Genomic DNA, 20,917 nt, shown 5'->3' on the forward strand with positions numbered 1-20,917 from the left:
GCTGGATGCAAAGTTGGAAGTCGTCTGGCCCGAACACTATGTTCTCAGAAACTCTCAGAGAGTCAGAAACTCTGAGTTTAACGCATTTGTTCCAAGTCTCACAGTGACCAGCGCGTCTTTGACCCAACCCAGCCGCCACGCAACCAGGACCACAAGAGGGTGCCCTGAACACCGCAGGCCTGGTAACACGCTGGTCCTGGACCATTCTCCCCGGATCCTTAAGGAATATTTTCATTTTGCACTTTCTGTCCCAAGACTACCGCCAAGGCCAGAAGCTTCCCCTGAAAAGACTCCTGCTTGGAAGTTCACGCAGCCTCTCAGTGGCCCAAGAGCCCAGGATCCAGCTGTGGGTGCCCAGCCCCCCACTCAGGCGCCCACCCCCCTCACAGGGGCTCCCTTGCTGGCTCTGCTGCGGGTTTCCGAGAGCAGACCCGTTTGCCAGAGCTGAAATAATCTGTAGTAGACTTAGTACTAAGCATCCGTTATCAATTTTTATTAAACCAACAGCTTTAGTACTCCCCTTCCCAGATTCCTAGTATCAGACAGAACCAGGTAAGCGGCTCTGTTTGGGTCCCCCTCCTCCCAGCAGCACCGCCAGCCACAGAGGCGGCATGAAAGTTGGAGGCACCAAGAGGGCTCACGCATACAAAAAATCCATGCAGTGCTCCAGAACATGGAGCAGTGGGGCCGCACGGGTCTCCAGCCTGTCTGTGCTCTCCCACAGGCTACCGCATGCTGCCGGCATTCCTAGGATGGGAGATTTGGCTAAGATTGCTGTTGCTAGACTGAGAAAATAAGGCAAGTAGCTTGTTCTTCTCGAAAAATGTACCACAAATACAAAAAGTGGTACATAACTCGTGTTGTCTACTGAAATAGAAGCTCATAGTCTCAAATTGCTTTAAACAAACTTGATTTTCAAACTAAAGGGTACCATCCCTTGGGCGCAGGTCAGGATCTCTGGGCCCTGGGATCAAGTCCCACATCTGGCTCCTGGCTGGGCAGGGAGTCTGCTTCTCCCTCTCCCTTTGTCTCTCCCCCTACTTATGCTCTCTGTCTCAAATGAATAAATAAAATATTATTTTAAAAAAACCCTAAAATACTGAAATTACTGAATTAAGATTCACTGAGTATCTAAATAGGGAGATCTTACAGCGTGTGAGGAGACGCAGGGGATACAGGAGTCTAAGTCAAGGCCTCTGATATGGAGGGTCCCCCCCATCCGAGAAAGTCAAATATCCATAAAAAGAACTACAGTCCCTGTGATAGGGACCCCCACGCAAAGTTATTAAATGTTAGAAGAGCAATGAGAAGGACAGACTAACGCTGATTTGCAGGACTAGAAAAAACCTCAAAGACTGGAGGACACCACCTCAGAAGCCCAGTAACGCTCATGACCATGTGTTCTACCTTATCATCATGCTGTTATATACATCAAGGTGAATGACACCCATTGATCCCAGAAGGAAAAACGATGATCACAGTTGCAGCTAACACTGATCGAGCATTTATTATGTGCTTATGCTATAAATGCATTATGTCACTTAGTTCGGATACAGCCCTACGAAGGTAGGTACAATTTTTATCTTCAGGAGAGAGAGTCTCAGAGGGGTTAACTACTCACCAACATACACAAGGAAGCAGTGGCAGGGCCAAAATTTGGACCCAGGACTATCTGACTCTACTCTTAACCACCGTACACTACTGTCCTGGGCAGGGATATTGTGATAATTAAATTAGACAACATAAGAAGTACTAAATGTTGTATCTGGCATCTAGTAAGTTCCTGACACTCTTACTATCGTGATGAAAATTTTTTTTTGAAAAGCTCACTTTTCCAACTATATAAAAAATTCATTTACAAATATATGATCAGTAACCAGATTCTCTATAGTAAAGTAATACGCAAGGATCAGACCATAAGTTATCTGCCTGCAAAACACCACGTCCCCAGAGATTTGAAAACTTCAAATGAAAAAGAAAAATTAGATTTATTACACATCTGTCATCACTAGCAAAAGCAAATAAGAAATAAATTCCAAAGTTGGTAGGAGTTGTAAAAAAACAAACAACAAAAAAGCTACATTTATAGAAAATATGCTAGTAAAGTGAGGACAGATGTACATGTCACCTGGCATGTTCCCATTTTCAGGATCTTGCTTCAAGCCCTTTCCTCTCTGACAAAAATTATGCAATGATTGCATGGCCACAGTATTTATAAAACAGTGAAAACTTGGTAACCTTCTCAAGTGTCCAACAATGGGGACATGATGAAAAACTATGACACGCTATTAAGAGGGGATCCTTCCTCTGAGGTCATTAAAAATTATGAGACTGACCTTTCTGGGTGACAGTGTCAACTGAAAAGTACCCTCTGATTAGAGTATATGAAACTCACAAACGAGCTTCAAGTGAAACGGGTCATTCAAGACGAAATGGCCTGGAGGTTATTTATTTTTATGTTTGAGTCTGTAGCAAAGCAGGATGGTAAGCATGTTTCACAACTGAAGGGCCAGGCCAGCTGTAAATGCTAATGCTTTCTCTTCTGTCGGAGATCTTCTGTCCGTGGGCAGTAAGCACACAGAGCCATCGAAGGAGCAGAAATTTGGCCTGACGCACAGAACACTGCATTCTCTGAAGCAGTATTAGGCCACTCAGTTATGAAGAACTGTTCTTAATGACTCTGGCTCAAGATTTCTGGCATTAAAAAGCTAACACATCAACTGTTTCCCCTCCCACCCCTGCCATACAAGAACAGAACACTAAGTTTTATTATGATTCTTAAAAAAAAAAAATCAACAGAAGGTGAGGGGAACGAACTCTTCTCCATCTTTTTCTACTAAGCATCAGGATTCTCAAATGTGGGGCACGTTACTCAAAATACTACAAAGTGATCATACTAATGACTCAAATCATAATATTAAACGCCCTGCACATTTCAGTGCAAATGAAACCCACTTCCTGATCCGGGATAAAGATCTAAATTATGAATATCCCTCAAAACAGCCAAAGAGGTCTAGATAGTAAAACAAACAATGATAAAGTTTCTATTAAGGAAGGAATGATCTGGAAGTCTTCGGAGCGTCTTGAGCTCTACTTTCTGAAATTCACACCCCTTGCCCCCAAGTCCACTGCTGTATTGTAATTAAGTGTAACTCTTGAGTAGCGGCTATGAGATATGTGAATGCCTGTTTCCCATATCTCCATAGGGCAAAGGCAGCATCGTCTGAAACCATGAGCAAGAAGGTTCCCCGCTTGGCAAGCCTACTGAGTTGTCAGAGACAGCAAAGACCAGAGAACTCCATGGTCACTTCATATGGAAGAGGAGAGCCAGAGAGGGGTAACCTTGTCTTAAGACGAAATAAAGCCCAGAAAGTATATACAAGAGAGAAGTAAACCTTCAACATCCAAACGTTCAGCTTAAAAACATGCCATCGTGCACACTTCTGAGTGTGAGAAAAGGCAGAGGAGATCTCCTGGTACCTGCTGGTTCCAACATAACCATTTGTAGACTCGGCTGCATTTGAGAGGAAGGTCCCCCGTGCCTGTACCCCCTCCAACCGGTGCCTCCCTCAGGATCATGGCTGGGTGGCTCCTGACTGGCTGCTGCTCCAAAGAAATAAAGTAAATAGACCTGGCTGTGTGTTTTGGTAGTCTTTAAAAGAAATTCCATTTTCTTAAGCAGCTTTGGTCTCAGCCCTTTGATTATGAATTCCTTTTTTTTTTGGGCGGGGAGAAAGTGACGCACAGGAAGGACGGTAACGAGTCTTTGTAAAGAGCAGAAATGGAGCTGGGTCTTCTGTTTCGGAGTCCAGAATTGTGTTCATCTTTGGCAGTCATCTTTCTCACCGTCATCTTTTTTAGAACAGGGAGGATCTACCCTGGAACCACAGGTCAGACGAGTCCACGGTTGGCTGGCGGAAGCCGGTAGGCTGTGGCACCTATCCTCTGGGTTCTGGAAGCTATCTAGGGGCTGGAGAGCAAGCTGTCAAGCTCACTCAGAAGCTGGGGGGGGGGGGGGCACCAGCTGGAGTCCTTGGAAAGCTACCTCCATGGTCTGCTGAATTCATGGGAAAGCCAGCTGCGACAGCCTCAAAACTCCCCAGAAGCTACCCACTGAGCCTGCTAGGAAAGCGGCTGGGTCCCCGGAGATTCAGCGGGCATCTTCCGGCTGGCTCTCCAGAAGTCAGCAGCGATGCCTGGACACATTGTCCAGCCCTTGGCTACATGAACTTGTAGAGAGTTCTGGGACTCTGAGAAGGCTCCCCAAAACTGCAGGGAAGCTCCACGCTTCCTGGGAGCAGGGTCTGCTTTTGGCTCAATTAGTACCTCTTGGAAATGAGTCAGTGGATGATAAGACCACTTAATAACGGGATCCCTCTTGAGGGATGAATTCCAAAGGCAGCCACAGAAACTCCCACCATCAGAAATGATGAGCTTCTCGTAAATTGTGTTTCCATTTTCACCAAACAGCCCTGCAATTCTTCAAAATGTGGAAATCTACCGAGTTCTGAGCAATTTAACAAGATGAAGACATCTCTGTCTCCAGCCATTTGCTGAATTCTCAAGACTAGTTTTGATGCTGAAAGCCGGGATTTCTTATAAAAAAAAAAAAAGAAAGAAAGAAAGAAAAAATGCAAATGCCCTTATGTGCCTCAATGCTTCGGGGACAATTTGTAAAGTCTTATCAGTAAGAGAGCACAACCTACGAGCCAAACAGAAGCAGGTCAACTGGGGTTCTTGGACGTGCCCTTGAACTAAAGGTGCAAGTCAGATCCCACATTCAGCGAGTTTTTGGAGCCTGCTCATCAGACCGCACTAAACAAAGTGAACTTCAACACTTTTGCTTCCATTTCTGCCCAACATCCTCCAAGGTGGTGGTGGCGGTGACAGAGGCAGAAGGAGAAACAGAGATCACGCTCTTGATGACTTCTGTGACTCACACAATGATTCTGACCTGCGGAGTCCTCAGATTGTCCTAATGAGTAACAGAAGCCAAGCCAAGCAGGAGCGCCACACTGGGCACAAACGATTGATACCTTTAATTCTGCCTTTTAGGGAAGATGCTCCATCTGGAGTGAACACGCTCAGCTTTTCCTTGTTTGGCCCAATTCCCAAGAGACGAGTGTCCTAAGAGAAATGTCTGCTTACTAACTACATAAAGCTTTGTTTGCTTGTTTGTTGAGGGACAGGAGGAGGTGACTAGCATCTCGGGCAAGCTATGCCAAGCGGGGCTGCATTCAGACCCTCCCTGATGGAGAAGGACTCTGGTCTCTTCTGGATCTAAACAGTTGTGACCTAAGATCACAGCACCCCTTCCAAAGCGTCTGACTGGAGTTGAACCAGGAGAAAAGAAAAACAAAAAAGGTTAACATGATTTCTTTTCAAATCTCTGCCTGAATTTTGTCACTTTCTTCACATTATAAGCTCACACTTCCTTGCCATCAAGTCTGTTTTCCTTTTTTGTTTTTTTTTACTCACACACATCCAATCCTCGGTACCCTTCTTTCCTACCACTCACTTCCTCATGCTTGGCTCGATGCAGTCGCCTTTCCTTCAGCCCCTGTTTCCATCACCGGCCGTGGAATTCGAGCCCCATTACCCCCTCCTCCGGGCTGCTGCTCTGCCTAGACTCCGCACCTGCTGGAAAAGCCTCAGTGTCTCCGAACCTACAGTCTCCTTCCCCCAGTGTTCATCCCAGCACTGGGACGAGAAGCCAGGTAGAAGCTCCATGAGGATTCCCCTCTCAAGTGAGGTTCCAGAAGACACAAGATAAACATTCCTGGGGCTGGAACAGCAGGCGAACCTGGCCATGGTGGCCTTTACTACACGGATGAGAAATGACTCCAGCCAAGTTGCGGGGAGCTTGGGAGCCTCCTCCCAAGGGCTCCCGAGCTCCAAAGACTCTGCCTTTGGATCTAGAAGAGTGAATGCGAGCAAAATAAAAGATTGTATCAAAGTTCTTTACCCTTTCTGGTCTCAGAGCCGTTATCAGTCCCAGATTAGCCCAGAAAACACACAAATTGCAACAACACGAAAACAAGACACCCTATCTTTGGATTATATACAAGATTTCTCTCGAGTGTCTAAAAATAAAGCACCCTGCATCCTGAAAAGGCAGAACCAGGAGGCACCCCCTGAAGCTTGGATGAGGCAGGCTTCTGACAGGAAAGCTTTCAGACCACGGCAAGCACAGGGTAAACACTCACTACCCAAAGGGAGGGCCAAGGGCTGGTCCAGAAAGTGCCGACAAACTCATGTGAGGAAATCAATCACGGACACACTGTGGGAAGGTGAGGCATCCAGAGCTGAAGCTACAGAGGACAGCAGGGCCCCCTACGACACGGTTCTCTCAGAGCAACAACAAACATGAAGCGAATGAATCCCCTCTGTGTGCACACACATCCCACCCGAGCTGCGATCTGAAGTTAGCCGGCCGGCTGCTGGCTCAGGCGTGCTGTTCGGCGATGGCCCCGCGTCCCTCAGAAAACGCCCATAAGGACTTATGTCCTCACTGACCCTTAGAAGGTCTGCCAGGGTCTGACCCAAATCAAAGCTGGCCCGGGGCTGAGGGCCTGACTGCCCCTGACTCTTCCACCACAGACTCAACTCGCCTCTCCTCAGACGACGCGCCCGCCACTTGGCTCCATTTTCACTGCTAAGGGTTTATATAAATACAAATCCACCCAAGAAAGGAAAAATATTTCCCTTTTTCCTGCTCTGGATAAAGTTCCAAGAGACTTGGCTAAGGATTAGACATGCTTCACAGATCAAAGTGTGTAGGGGGGACGGTGGCGGGGGAGGGGGGCGAGGGGGGAAGCAGGGCCCAAACCCAACCGGCCTTCCCTCTCTCAAAAGGCAGGCGAGGCTTCCAAAAAGCCCACACTGCTGGACAGAAGTGCTTTCGAAAGGCTATTCTTTATTTGGATAGCCTGTCACCTACTTCTTACTGGAAACGGTTCCAGGCTCAGAGAGGTGATTGCAGACAACACGAAAGCATTCCGACTAGAACTCTCTCCAGCCACAGCGTTCCTGTCCGCTGAACATGGAAGGAACTTTTAGGACTGGAACTGAAACAGGGAAGGCCCAACAGCCTTATCAAAATCGACCTGATCTGGAAGGGATGGGATGATCAGAAGCCACAGATTTGCTTGTCTCCTAATAGCGAAGATGACAAGACTTCCACAAATTCATTTTTCTTGGGGGGAAAAGGAGTGAATGTCAGGCAGGGTTGGGGGAGGTGGAGGGAGCCAAGGAGGCTGTGCAGGGGCCTGGGAGACCAGAGAAAAGGAGGGCCGGGAGGAGCACTGAGATGTCCCTCTTGCTTATTGTGCACACGGCTGTTATCTCCCATGCACATAAACAAACACTACAGGAGAACCTATAGCGCATGCGCGGGGGCCGGGGTGGGGGGAGGACTGCCCCCCCCCAACACGAGAGTCCCTTTACCTACCCCACCCCTGCCCAAGTCTCATTCCCAGAAGATCCAGACTGGACTTGGGGCCATTAGAAGCAAACAACAAGTGTCCGTGATGATCTGAAAAGTATTAAATGACCCTAATGGTAGAAACCCAGAACTCCTTGGCCACTCTAACCTCTTACAAGTTGCAGTTATGAACAAGAAAGAATTCTTCATATTTCAATGGCACCTCATCTTGACGTACATACAGCTGGCTTCCAGACTGAAGGCTAAATACAGATAGAAAGAAGAGAACACAGTGCTCGCTTCGGCAGCACATATACTAAAACTGGAACGATACAGAGATTAGCATGGCCCCTGGGCAAGGATGACACGCAAATTTGTGAAGGGTTCCATATTAAAAAAAAAAAAAAAAGAAAGAAAGAAAGGAAGGAAGGAAGGAACATAATCATGAAAGCATTAAAGCCAATTAGGAAGTATGGGATTGCCCAAATGGGCTTGGCTTCCCATGGGGAAAGGGTAGCGCCAGGGAGAAGCCAGTTCTCCGAGCAGCTCGGTCTGTGTAGAACCTGCCACTCAACTAGGCCAACTTGCCTTCCCTGGGCCTCCATTTATCTTGTCTTGAGCTTTTCACTGAATATGGGACTAAGATCTGACAACCTCTTAAACACAGTCACTTCGACACTGACACGTCCAAAATCAAACTCTTGATTCCATTAGCCCTACTTCCCCAAAGTTACTCCTTTCCAAGGCTTCCCCATGTCCATAAATGTCCACTGTGTTCTTGCAGTGACTCTACAGACAAAAAACACAGAGCCAGCCCTGACCCTCCTTTCCCCTAACGTCCCACACCACAGCCCACAGCATCGGCACGTCCTGTTGCTCCAACTCAATCCCAGCCAGCCCATCAGACCACCTGATCAGCTCCATTGCCCACACCACCATCAACGGGACTATCATGGTGCTCTTCTAGCCCACGTCTGGCCTCACTGGTCCACTTCCCTGCTGAAGCCAGACGGGTTCTTTTAGAGCGCAGATCGGGTCATGCCACTCTGCTCAGAACCCTCCAATGCCTCCTGTGTCACTGGGAACAAAGCCCAAGTCCTCACAAAGGTCTCCAAGGTCCCATGTGATCTGCTCCTGTTTACTTCCTGCCTAAGCACCTTCATCTGGCTCCCTGCCTGACTCTGATCTGCACCCTGCCCTCGTCCCCCATATATATTTCATTCAGGTCTCTTGTACAAAATAGCATCCCCACTCTCCCAGTCCCTCCATATTCCATTTCCTGATTTATTTTTCTTCACAGGACTTGTGTCCACCTGACATAGAAGGGTTGATGGTGTGTCTCTTGTTATAGCTCGTAAGCTCCACAGTTATGGAGATTTTTCTTGCTCATATTGGATCTCAAGCTCCCAGAACAGTACCCGGCACACAGTAGGCCCGCAGCAATGGCGGAATCCACAGACAGAGGGCACATACATGGCAGCCTTGCAAGTTCCCTCAGGTCTGTGGTTCCAAATCTGACACTGGTCAGTGCACAATCACGCCCTCAGGGCCCAAGTCTATGGCCTCTTCTTCAGAAGGGTATACAAGTCACCCAGCCAGGGGCCGTTTCCAAACATCCCCCCACATGCGGCCTCCTCCAAGCACCATGGCCAGAGGCAATCACCCGTAGGGCTCCAGGAATTCACCCTGCTTTTCGGTCTTACTTGATCCTGCCATATTTTCAAACTGAAGGAAAAAAAAAAAAAAAAAAAAGCCACGACAAAGTCAAAATCCATTTGGGAGGAATCTAAGGCCAACATCTTAAAGTATTTTCTAAACGATGGCATAGTTCAGAGATACATTATGGAAACCTCTAAGTGTAGCATAAAACGTCTTCTTCTGAACTATAGCTGAAAAGGGGTTTGTTTGAGAGTAGTAGGGGTGAGCGGGGGAGACAGGAGGGAGCAGAGGTATCACAAATTATTTAGTGCTCTGGATGTGGGGTAGGGGAGACTCCAGCGGGAGTAAGTTCTTAGAGCCCCTTCCTTTCCCAGTCGCCTCGTTTCCTCTCATGGGCGTATCATGCTGGGTTTTCCAAGGGGATGTTCCCGCGGATCCCTGGAGTTGCCTCTCTCCCCCTCTCCTCTGTGTTGCTAATTCTAAAGCTCTGGTTCCCCTGAGCTGCCAGCAGGCCCTGTGCCCTCCCTGCCCTGCGGCACAGGGCGCTAAGCTGGGGAAGTGACGGGGCTCATGTCCTTTGTTCCCCATCTCTCAAGCTCACGGTCCTCTGCTGCCTGCTGCTCGGGGTCTTGAAAATCATCATTTTATATGTTGCTGCTTTGTTTTGTTTTTCTCAGGTGCGAGGGTCAATACGGCCTCTGTTACTCTGTCCCAGCTGTAAGCGGAAGTGTGGCTACTGGGTTTGAAGTACTTTCTACATCATGAATGAAGTCGTTTCTTTCTAAATGGTTAGCCTGTCATTGAGGTTAAAAACGCCAGTGCTTCTAAAGACACTGAATCGTAAGACAAGTCATGGATGGGGAGAAAGTATTTGCAAAGGATATATCTAATAAAGGATTTGTATCTAGATTATATAAAGAACAGAAATCAAAACTCACTAACAATATGAACAACCCAATTTTTAAAATGGGCAATAAATAAATCAATTAAATTAAATAGGGGCACCTGGGTGGCTCAGTCGGTTAAGTGACTGCCTTTGGCTCAGGTCATGATCCCAGGGTCCTGGGATCAAGCCCCACATTGGGAGTCTGCTTCTCTCTCTCCCTCTGCTTGCCACTCCCCCTGCTTGTGTTCTCTTGCTCTCAAATAAATACATATTTTTTTAAAGAAACAACATACCATCTAATACCTAATAATAATTGGTAGGTGATGCCTCCCACCAATGGCTATAGAATTAGCAGGTCAAAGTAGTTAAAGGGAATTGATGGTTGTCAACTTCTGAGGAACAGCAATAATATGGCAATAACCAATGGCAGCTTCTAGAGGACACACATGCAAGAGCTGACCTACAAGGTAAGTCAGGGGGTCACACCTTGAATCACACACCTGTAAACACCTAGAGGCATGGAAGCTTGGTTTCTTTCTCCTCTCCTCTTCCACTTCAGAAAATTACTCTCTGCCTATTACAAGGTTAAGAGTATTTATCACACGAAGTGAGACATAAACTTTAGTTCATCCAACGCTATACCAAACTTCTAGAAGACAAGACTAAGGGTAAAGACACTGGCTCCTTTCAGTCTTGAAGCACAGGAGTAGTCCAGGGGCTGACCCACAAAGTCAACTCAAGAGACCACTACTGTCTCTCCACTTAGACTGGAAAGTACACCAGAAAAAGAGACCATAATAATCTCTAGCATCTATAAGAAAATTTGCCCTGCTTTTTATGGGGGGAAAAATCTCCTTTATTTCTTAAGCTGAGAAAGTATGCCCCATACTGAAGTCAAATTTGCATTTGGGTTTACTAGTCTAATAAAGCCATTTGAGACAAAAAAGTGTGGGCGGTTGCCAACCTACAAATATTTGACTTTTATGAAAATAATTAGTGGCCTCATTGCTCTCAGCAGTGATGGTTTTAACAATTCCAAGCAGCAAACCTTCTACCGCCCTGTCTCCTGGGTCCCAGCCCCTGGGGGCCTCTCGGAGTCAGGGGAGCCCTGGGGCAAAGTGCAGCCAGCTGGCCAGGTAGAGAAGCCGGGGCTCTGGCCAAGTACGATTTCAGACTCAGCGGTGATGCCCCATGCATCATCGAACAGAGCGATCTAAAAGGAGAAAGCCGGGACGCCTGGGTGGCTCAGTTGGTTAAGCAGCTGCCTTTGGCTCAGGTCATGATCCCAGCGTCCTGGTATCGAGTCCCACATCGGGCTCCTTGCTCCGCAGGGAGCCTGCTTCTCCCTCTGACTCTGCCTTCCACTCTGTCTGCCTGTGCTCGCTCTCACTCTCTCTCTCTCTTACAAATAAATAAATAAAATCTTTAAAAAAAAAAATAAAAAAAAGGAGAAAGCCCTGGGAGCTTCTCACAAACCCAGATCACACACCTAAGAAAAAAACAGCACAAGTGACAGAGAAAAGCTCCTCCAGCAATCAGAGGCTTCTGGTTTCTGTATCCTTCCCTACCCCTCTTCCTTCACAAGGCAGCAGAGATGAGCCAGCGTGTGAGTAGGAAGGGGAAGGTCCAGTCTAGGTGACACAGCTGGCCCCTGGCCACGTCTCAGGGGCTCCTTGCCTGGCCTTGGGGTGAGAGGGAGCAGCTGCCGGATGGATCCGGAGGAGCCAGGAGGAAAGGCTGGGGAATTAGCGGCGTCTGTGCGGAGTTTACGGTGCCTCTGAGGTCCCTGCGGCAGGAGGTCAAAGAACGAGGCGAGAGTGGAAACAGAGGTTCGCTCACTGATAAGCCCATTTCCACCCTCTGCTTCCCAGTTCTTAGATTTCATGGCAGCAAATTTCACGGCATTCAAGGAAGTACTTAACAATCCTTGTTCAGCGAGGAGGGTGGACAAAGGATCACCTCCCTCCCAAATACGCTTACAGGTCTGTCCATGTAAGATCTTTCCTGATGCCAGGGGCTATGAAAATATAAATCAAGCTCCATTGATTAAAAATTTGATTTCTGCCAGAGCTTTGCGTCTTCCTTAAAAGAGGTGGGGTGGGGCTTTTAAAAACCCCGACAAGCCACTTGTCATGTTGAAATCTCAGTTCGGCATTTCTATAAGGACTTGACCTAGATCCAAGAAAACCTCCTTGGACCCCAAGTGTGTGAAGATGTTAGCAGAATCACGCAGGGTCTCAAGCAAGGTTTTCAGAAAATCCTACTGATCTCAAGTCTACTGACAGTCCAGGGGCTTTAACAATAACTTCTTAAACACATGCAGAAGACAGCTGGGTCTACCTAGCGTCAGGGCACAGCGACTTCTGGGGAGGGCATGGATTTGCTTCCAGAGGAGCCCAGCCTGAGGAGGAGGAGGGTACGGTGCTGACCCCAGGAGCTGGCTCCCATCTGGACCACCTACCGGCCACAGGTCCCTAAGCAAATGGCTTTAAGGACACTAAGCCCAGGTCTCCACATACCACCACCACCACCACCACCCCACAGAGAGAGGACACTGCACGCCACACAGGCCCGTTGTGAGGCCAGAATGAGGTCATACACACGGGTGCCCAGCTAGAGGCCAGATGCCTTTCCCAGGGCTCCTGAGCCCCCCGGAGGTCCCTGGCCTCTGCCCAGGGCTGGCCCCCCGACCACAGGCGGCCCCCTCCGAGGAGTGGCAGCAACTTGCAGAGGTGAAGGAGGCAGGTCAGATGGCTCCGTGGGGAACTGGAAATTGGGGTGAGCGACAGATTTAGTGAGTGAAGCAGACCAAGGCTGGGGCGGTCACCTGCCTCACATGTCAGCTGCAGAGGAAGCTGGTCTGAGGGGAGAAAAAATGGGGGCAAGTCCTTAGGGAGAGGCAGAGGGACAGAAGTTGGAAGGGAAACCAAGCAGGGGACGGAGATGGGGGCAGGGGATCAAGTCAGGGGATCAGAGATGGGAGTCCGGTGACTGACAAGCTGAATGACAGGACCTAAGGGCACATCAGACAGGGGATGTGGGAGGGGGACTGAGAGAGACTGGTCCAGAGGGACGGAATGACACAAACCAGTCCCAAGTTCCAAATCAACGTAAGGAAAACTTTGACTTGTTTCCTTTCCTTGGATTCTGAGGATCGCTGTACGCTTGACATAATCCTGCTTTTCTTCCCTTAAATTAACTCGCAAATGCTGACTGGAACATCATAATTAATAAATGGCTCTTATTGAGCATAGCCATTTCTTTCATTAACTACAGGGTATTATTTACAACTAATTACAAAGCTCTCATAAGTTATTATAAAAACCACTTTGAAGACTTGGCTTTATGAGTAACAAGGTATTTCTCTGCATCTAGGAAGGTGCTTCGGGGAAGCCCGGTGAGCGTCGCTGCTGCAAAGGAGAGAGAGGAGGGACCACGCTGAGACCTGGGTTCTGCTCCCAGGGCCGTACTGACTTCCTGCAAGTTCCTGACAACCCCGGACTCCTCTGGGCCCCGGTCCATCAGCTGCAAAGGGAAGAAGCTGAACTGGTTTATCTTCAGAGTCTGTTAGGCTTAAAATAGTCCATTCCAGCTTAAAATACTGTGAATATGTATTTTCTACTGAATTTTCTAGGTTTCTCAAGTTACACTCGCAAATTTAGCAGGAAGTAGAACAATCTCTTAAAGAGGCCAAATGAACATGGCCCGCCCCCCCCCACCCCCGCCAGCCACCCCCCACCCCAACCCCTGCCAGCCACCCTCTCATTGCTTCCCTACTTTATGGCCCTCATGCTTCCAAACAAGAAACGGCATCCCACTGGTACCCAGAAGGAAGCTACCCACGGCTCAGTCTCACGTTCAGCACAGAGAACAGTCAGGGCCCGGAGAAAAGAAATCCTATGGCCAGTAAAGCCTTCTCAGAGATTCATCTGTCTCCCTAGGCTTCAAAGAACTTGGCCACCTCTCTATATAGGAGTTTGAGTGCTCACAGAAAACGTCTGTTACTCTTCTCTAACACGGCAAGTTCCCCAGAGTGAAAAAAACAACCACAAACTGTCCAAAAAGAGCAAGATTTAATTTTCTGTATAAATAAAAGTGCTTTTCATTCCCCACTTAGTAAAAACCAGTAGCTTTCAGGAGCTCACAGCTGTGCGCATCAAGCCAGACCGAAATATGTCCACGTGTTTGGCTCTGTGCTCTAACACCGGCCTGCCTGCAAGGTAGACCAGCTGACCAACGAGGCAGCCAGGTCCTACCCAGGCTACACACTTCCTGCGAAGAGACTGGCGGGCAGACAAGCAGACCCCACAGACGAGGCCTCCCTGTCCAGAGGCTTAGCAGGGACCATGAGGCTGACCTCTGCTCACCTTCTGTAAACTGACATCTACTGGATGTCTGGAGAGAGGCCTGGCTCTCTCCAAACACGGCGCAAGGGTAACCCCGCAGTCATTGTCCACTGGGGCAGGGAACATGCCCCCCCTCCCCAAAATTCAAGTCTCCCTTAAATAAGGACCATTGCAAACCACTTCAGAGTCTTCTGGTCCTGGCAGAGGCCAAGGTCCTGGTCAGGCAGAGAGCACGAAGCTGGAGGTGTGCAGACCCCAAAACTGAGACTTCAAGGTCAAGAGTTCTCTCTATCTTACACACACACACACACACACACACACACACACACACTATCCCAGCTCCATCAGAAGTGGAATATAATTCCTGTCAATATGTACTTTAAGGCGATGCATATAATACGGGATCCCAACCAATCGGGGGCAGATCATCTGTAAGAGACAAAACTGTGTGTGATCAAGATGGATTTAGCCATCAGAGGCCAGAGTGAGGGACAGCATCCACTGGTCCTAAAGTTCAAGGAAAGAAAAGGGATCAGAGACCAGGCAAGCAAGCTGGAGGCAGGGCTCCAAGCAACCCGGGAATGGTGCGCCCACAGCACGGAGGCCCTCTGGTAGGGCCTGTCAGAGATTCTGTCCCAGCACACATTCAGGATTTCCAGGTTCCCAGCCTAGACTCCCTGGGGACCAGCTTTCACCAGGGAAAAGAAGACAGGAGTAGCCTTGCCTAGGGCACTCTTGACTATCCTAAGTTTCTTTCTTTCTTTTTTAATATTTTATTTATTTATTTGACAGAACGATCACAAGTAGGCAGAGAGGCAGGCAGAGAGAGAGAGAGAGGAAGCAGGCTCCCTGCTGAGCAGAGAGCCCGATGTGGGGCTCGATCCCAGGACCCCGAGATCATGACCCGAGCCGAAGGCAGAGGCTTAACCCACTGAGCCACCCAGGCACCCCTATCCTAAGTTTCTGTAAACCCCAGACCTATTCCCACCAAAGTTTAAAGGGACAGAAGAATGTATTCATTTGCTAAGGCTGCCATAGAAAGTATCACAGACCAGCAGCTTCAAGAACTGAAAGTGGTTTTCTCATAATGCTGGAGGCCAGAAGTCTGAGACGGAAGGGTCAACAGGGTCGGCTTCTCTGGAAGATTCTCTCCTGGGCTCACAGATGGCCATCTTGTCCTCTCCCTGCTCTTCCTGTGGCCTCATGTGGTCTTCCCTCTGTCTGTGTCTGGGTCTTAATCTCATCCTTTTTTTTTTTTTAAAGATTTTATTTATTTATTTGAGAGAGAGAGCGAGCATGAGCGGGGGGGCTGGGGGGGTGCGTGCACAAAGGGAGAGGGAGAAGCAGCCCTATTGAGTGGGGGAACCTGATGAGGGGCTTAATCTCTGGACCCCCAGATTATGACCTGAGCCGCTTAACTGACTGAGCCATCAGGGGCCCCTAATCTCGTCTTCTTTTTTTAAAAAAGTTATTTATTTATTTATTTGACAGACCACAAGTAGGCAGAGAGGCAGGCAGAGAGAGAGAGGAGGAAGCAGGCTCCCTGCTGAGCAGAAAGCCCGATGCAGGGCTCGATCCCAGGACCCTGGGATCATGACCCGAGCCGAAAGCAGAGGCTTTAACCCACTGAGCCACCCAGGTGCCCCCTAATCTCATCTTCTTATGAGAACACCAGTCATACTGGGTTAGGGCTCTCCCTTATGACCTCATTTAATTTTAATCTCCTTTTTTTAAAAGGTTTTATTTATTTATTTGACAGAGATCTCAAGTAGGCAGAGAGGCAGGCAGAGGGAGAGAGGAGGAAGCAGGTTCCCCGCTGAGAAGAGAGCCCGATGCAGGGCTTGATCCCAGGACCCTGGGACCATGATCTGAGCCAAAGGCAGAGGCTTTAACCCACTGAGCCACCCAGGTGCCCCTTTAATCTCATTTTTAAAGACCCTATCTCTGGGATGCCTGGATGGCTAGTCAGTTAAGCAACCAACTCTTGATTTCCGCTCAGGTCGTGATCTCAAGGTAGAGAGATTGAGCCCTGCACTGGGCTCCACGTTCAGTTTAAATAAATAAATAAATATCTTAAAAAGAAAAACCCTATCTCCACATATAGTCACATTCTAGGGTACTGGACGCTAGGACTTCAACATATGAATTTTGGGGAGGGGGTCATATTCAGCCCAGAACAAAGACGACTAAATCAGAACATCTTCAAAATGCTAGGTTTCTTTTGCGACTAAAGAGGCCAACTCTTAATCTTCTTCTTCGGTTCCTGGAGAAGCATAAATTATAACTTGAATATTTTGAGGAGGCTCAGACCCCGAAGGAGTCCAAGATCCCAACAACCGGCAGGACAGCTGTACCCAAGGGGTTCTGATGATGTACTGATGTCACCTTCCCATCAACTTTCTTCCTTTACATTTAATACCTATTCTTTATTTTTAAAAATGTCCCAGGACTTGACCCCGCAGGCACCTGCTGGGGGCACCACCAGCAGCTAGAGCACCCTAGCACTCCAGCAGGGAAGGAAACTGGAGGCAGCGGAAGTGGGCGGGGTTTGTGATGTCAGGGCCCGCCACCCCCCAGCCCAGCTGTCGGGGAGCCCGTGGGAGCCCCTGCCGTGCAGTCCATCCCAGCGGCAGGCGAGGAGGACACAGGACTGGAGGACCCTGAGAACCTGCGCACCTACGTGGAGAGGAGACAGGGCAGTGCCTGACCTCTCCTAGCCCAAAAACTCAGTGGGAATTAACAACATAAAGTGAAAAATAAATATCCTTCTTTCTCCTGACTGCTGGTTGGTCCCGCAGTGGAAACTAAAGATAGTCCAGGACTTACAATGGTGCGAAAGCGATATGAATCTGGCGGAAACCATACTTGGAATTTTGAATTTGGATCTTTTCCCCAGGATGGCGACCTGTGGTGTGATCCTCTTGCATGACCATGGCAGTGAGCTGTGGCTCCCGGTGAGCCATGTGATCACGAGGGTAAGCAAGCCATACGCTTGAGCCGTTCTGCACCCACGCATGCACCCTGATTCCCACTTTTGGTAGCCCATCAGTTACATGAGGTATCTAACACTTTCTTATAAAATAGGCATTGTGTTCGAGTCTGCCCAACTGTAAGCTAATGCGAGAGTTCTGAGCTTGCTTCAGGTCGCTGAGCTAAGCTATGATGTTCGGGAGATTAGGTGTATTGAAAGCATTTTCCACTATGATATGGCTTATCAGGGCGTATAATGGATTTATCAGGACATAACCCCATTGTAGGTCAAGGAAGATTGTACTGTTATCCATTTCTCTAGTGCCTTCTAGAAATACTGTATGCAAACACAGATATTGTGTGTGTGTGTGTGAGAGAGAGAGAGAGAGAAAACAAGAAAGAGAGAGAGACACTTCTAGCTGCCCACCTAATATTCCTTCTCCTCTTCTTCCATAATCACAGAACCCTGGATTACACAAGAGGAAGAAACATGTGCCTAATTAAAATTCTTACCTTCGCAGATTCCTTTAAAGATCTAGAGAGCCATGGAGTAGTTCTAACCAACAAAAGGTAAGCAGAAGTCTGCTGAAACGTTTTGGCTTTTGTGATAAAGACGCCTTCCCTTCCTCCTACTTTTCTCCTTCTGTCTTTTTCTCACCTGGAAATCCAGAGATGGGGCTTGGTAGAGTACAGCCATCTTGCTGTGATGAAGGGGAAAAAAATATATGAGGGCAGAGGCCCACACAACTAGGAACATGGAAATAAAAGATGGAGCGTGCGTGAGGCACAGATGGTGGCATACTTGGGTCCCTGTACCAACCGTGCACGGCCATCACAGGCAGATTTCTTGCAGCATAAGATAAATACAGCCACTCAGGCTTTTTATGATTTGTAGTTAATACCTTCCTGACCGATACTCATCTTTTTTTATAAAACACATGACATCAGACTATACACATTGGTTTCCTTTTCCATTTAATATCTTGACTCAGTCAGGATATTGAGAATTGCAACGTTTAAAATTTAAAACAAATTTTTTTTTTTTGTATTTTTAAGTAATCTCTACACCCAACATGGGGCTCAAACCTACAACCCTGAGATCAAGTCGCGACTGAGTCAGCCAGGTCGCCCCAGAGAACTGCAATATTTGTTTTTTGATTGTTTGTTTGTTTAAATCTAAGATTTTATTTATTTATTTGACAGACAGAGATCACAAGTAGGCAGAGGGGCAGACAGAGAGAGAGGAAGGGAAGCAGGCTCCCTGCCAAGCAGAGAACCCGATGCAGGGCTCAATCCCAGGACCCTAGGATCATGACCCAAGCTGAAAGCAGAGGTTTTAACCCACTGAGCCCGAATTGCAACATTGTAATCATCACACAGCATCCCACTGTGTGCCTAACTGACATGATTTGCTTTCATTTTTTCCTATTACAAACACTGTTACATCAAATATCTCTGTAGCTATTTTTGCATACTTGCTGGAAAATATTTACAGGGTCAGTGAAATTCCTGAGTCTAAGGATAACAACCTTTTAAATTGTGATAGATATTGTACAAATGACCTTCAGAAACACTCATAAGCTATATACATCTGCCTCTTTCCTTGTATCCTCAGTAATAATGGATATTACCAAACTTTGTCATGGTCCTCTCATGGGTAGAAAAGTGAGATCTTGTTGTTTTAAATTGAACTTCTAAACAGAGTAAAGATTAGGATGTTTTAATATGCTCATTTCTGTCAATATCAGTTCAACATCCTCATTGTCCATCTTTGTTCTTACTGATTTTTAAGAATTTCCACATGAAAAGAACTGGCCCTCTGACATACATGCCACAATTGTTTTTCCAAGTACATTCTTTGTCATTTGACTTCATTCATGGAATTTTTGCCAAACAGAACCTTTTAATTTTCATATGAAATGTGGAAAGTTTGTCTTTCCTCTACAGCTTTTGTGTTCTGGGACATGTTTGGGGGGGGGAAACATCTTCTGTCTCCATTGCAGGCTATATTTAAAATTTACTCATGCTTCTTCCAATAGTCTTTATGATTTTTTTATTAAAGTTTAACCCTTGGAGCCATCTGTATTTATTTTTACATATTTTATCTAAAGTATGAGGACAGACTCTAGCTTTCTCTTTTTCCAACAGGTATCCAGCTGTCCCAAACACCTTGCAGTGATGAGTTTGCTTCTCCCACTGATAAGAAATGCCATGTTGTTCACACCCAAAGGCATAGTGCAAAGCAGGCGACATCTGGCAGGACTCAGATTCAGGTCCTATCCTAAAAGGCATCTCAATGATGCTGGTGAAAATATACAAGGGAGCTCATAAATCATTCAGTTAGCTTATAACCAAGACAATGAATTAACAGGATGAAACCAGAGATTAAAAAAACAAAACAAAGCTCAAAAGCCTGGAGCAACAGGAAACATGTATTAAGATAATGTTTGATAGAAATATAGTTAGAGCCTACAGATAGATGCAGTGAAATTAACAGCATCAAATTCAGAATGGGAGGTAACATGGAAGCAAAGACATGTCAAGTGTTCTTTGGAATTTTGTGAGTAGCTTTGAATGTACGGTTGTTAAAAAGTAAAAGTGATGATACATGATCTTAAAAGAAGCAGGTCCATATCTTAGGCCATTTTAATAGAAAGGAGGTAACAGACTGCTCAGGTAGCCTACATTATCTGAAGCACTTAATTCTGCTCTGGACGCCACCCTCTAATGAGAATATTTATTAGATCCTCTCCATGAAGAAGAAAGCAAATGATAAATTTAAAGTTTCAGTATCACATTAAAAAAAAGTTTTTAAATGACAAAAAAAATTAAAAATAAAACAGTATCACATGAAGAAGGAACAAGTTGAGATGTCCTCCTGCCCCACTAAACAATGAAACTCTGGGGTGGGGGGCAAGGCCCAAGCCTTCTTTATTTATATATCCCCCAGCCTGAGTGAAGGCACTGGAAAGAACTGGCCTGTAATAACTAGGTATTGAACCAACGTGAGGAACGTAGGGGAAAGGATTTGCTCTTTGGTCTTCTGAGGCAGAGCCATCATGGCCCTCAAGGCCAAGCCCTAGCTGCTCACCCCCAATTCGGTCCTCATCATCTTTCTTTCCGACTGTCAACGACAGGTTGAGAGTGTCCCCTGCCTCCAACTCACCGCCCTCAGATTCCTCTCGCATCGCGCAGCTAGCCCTTACCTTCCTAAAACACACGTCTAACTCCCCCACTGTCCTGGATTAAATAAAGTTAACGCCTTGAGCACTGCACGGATAGGGCCTTTGTGAGGTGCCTCTGTCCCCGTCTCTAGTCTCCCTACACAACAGTATCAAACTTCTCCCTGTCCCCCAGCACCTGACCCCTCTCCATGGCCTCTGCAGAGCCCCGCTCTCCGTCTGAGCCATCCCACGTTCGTCTCTCCCCAGAACCCCTTCCCCACACCCAGCACACTCCAACTCAACCCTTCACCTGGACGCCTTGCCCAACGCCCCAATTCGGACAGAAATCAGTCCCTGCCTCCTCCGTGCGACCCCAGCACCCGACCCATGAGCTTCACGGAGGTTATACGTGGCGCGAATGGACAGTCCTGTTCCTATACTAGATGGAGTTCTTCAAAAAATGGGACTG

At 47.4% G+C, this 20,917-nt stretch overlaps 1 protein-coding gene and 1 non-coding gene across 3 annotated transcripts in view; one reads left to right on the forward strand and one right to left on the reverse strand.

Annotated features, from left to right (window-relative positions):
* Positions 1-20,917, reverse strand: part of MFHAS1 (malignant fibrous histiocytoma amplified sequence 1) — a 97,150-nt gene that overhangs the window by 15,626 nt on the left and 60,607 nt on the right. The gene's annotated exons all lie outside the window — the stretch shown is intronic.
* LOC116582067 lies at positions 7,716-7,819 on the forward strand. Its single transcript, XR_004282366.1, has one exon. It is a non-coding gene; the product is annotated as a U6 spliceosomal RNA (small nuclear RNA).

This window comes from Mustela erminea, chromosome 21, assembly GCF_009829155.1.
Source record: "Mustela erminea isolate mMusErm1 chromosome 21, mMusErm1.Pri, whole genome shotgun sequence".
NCBI lineage: Eukaryota > Metazoa > Chordata > Mammalia > Carnivora > Mustelidae > Mustela > Mustela erminea.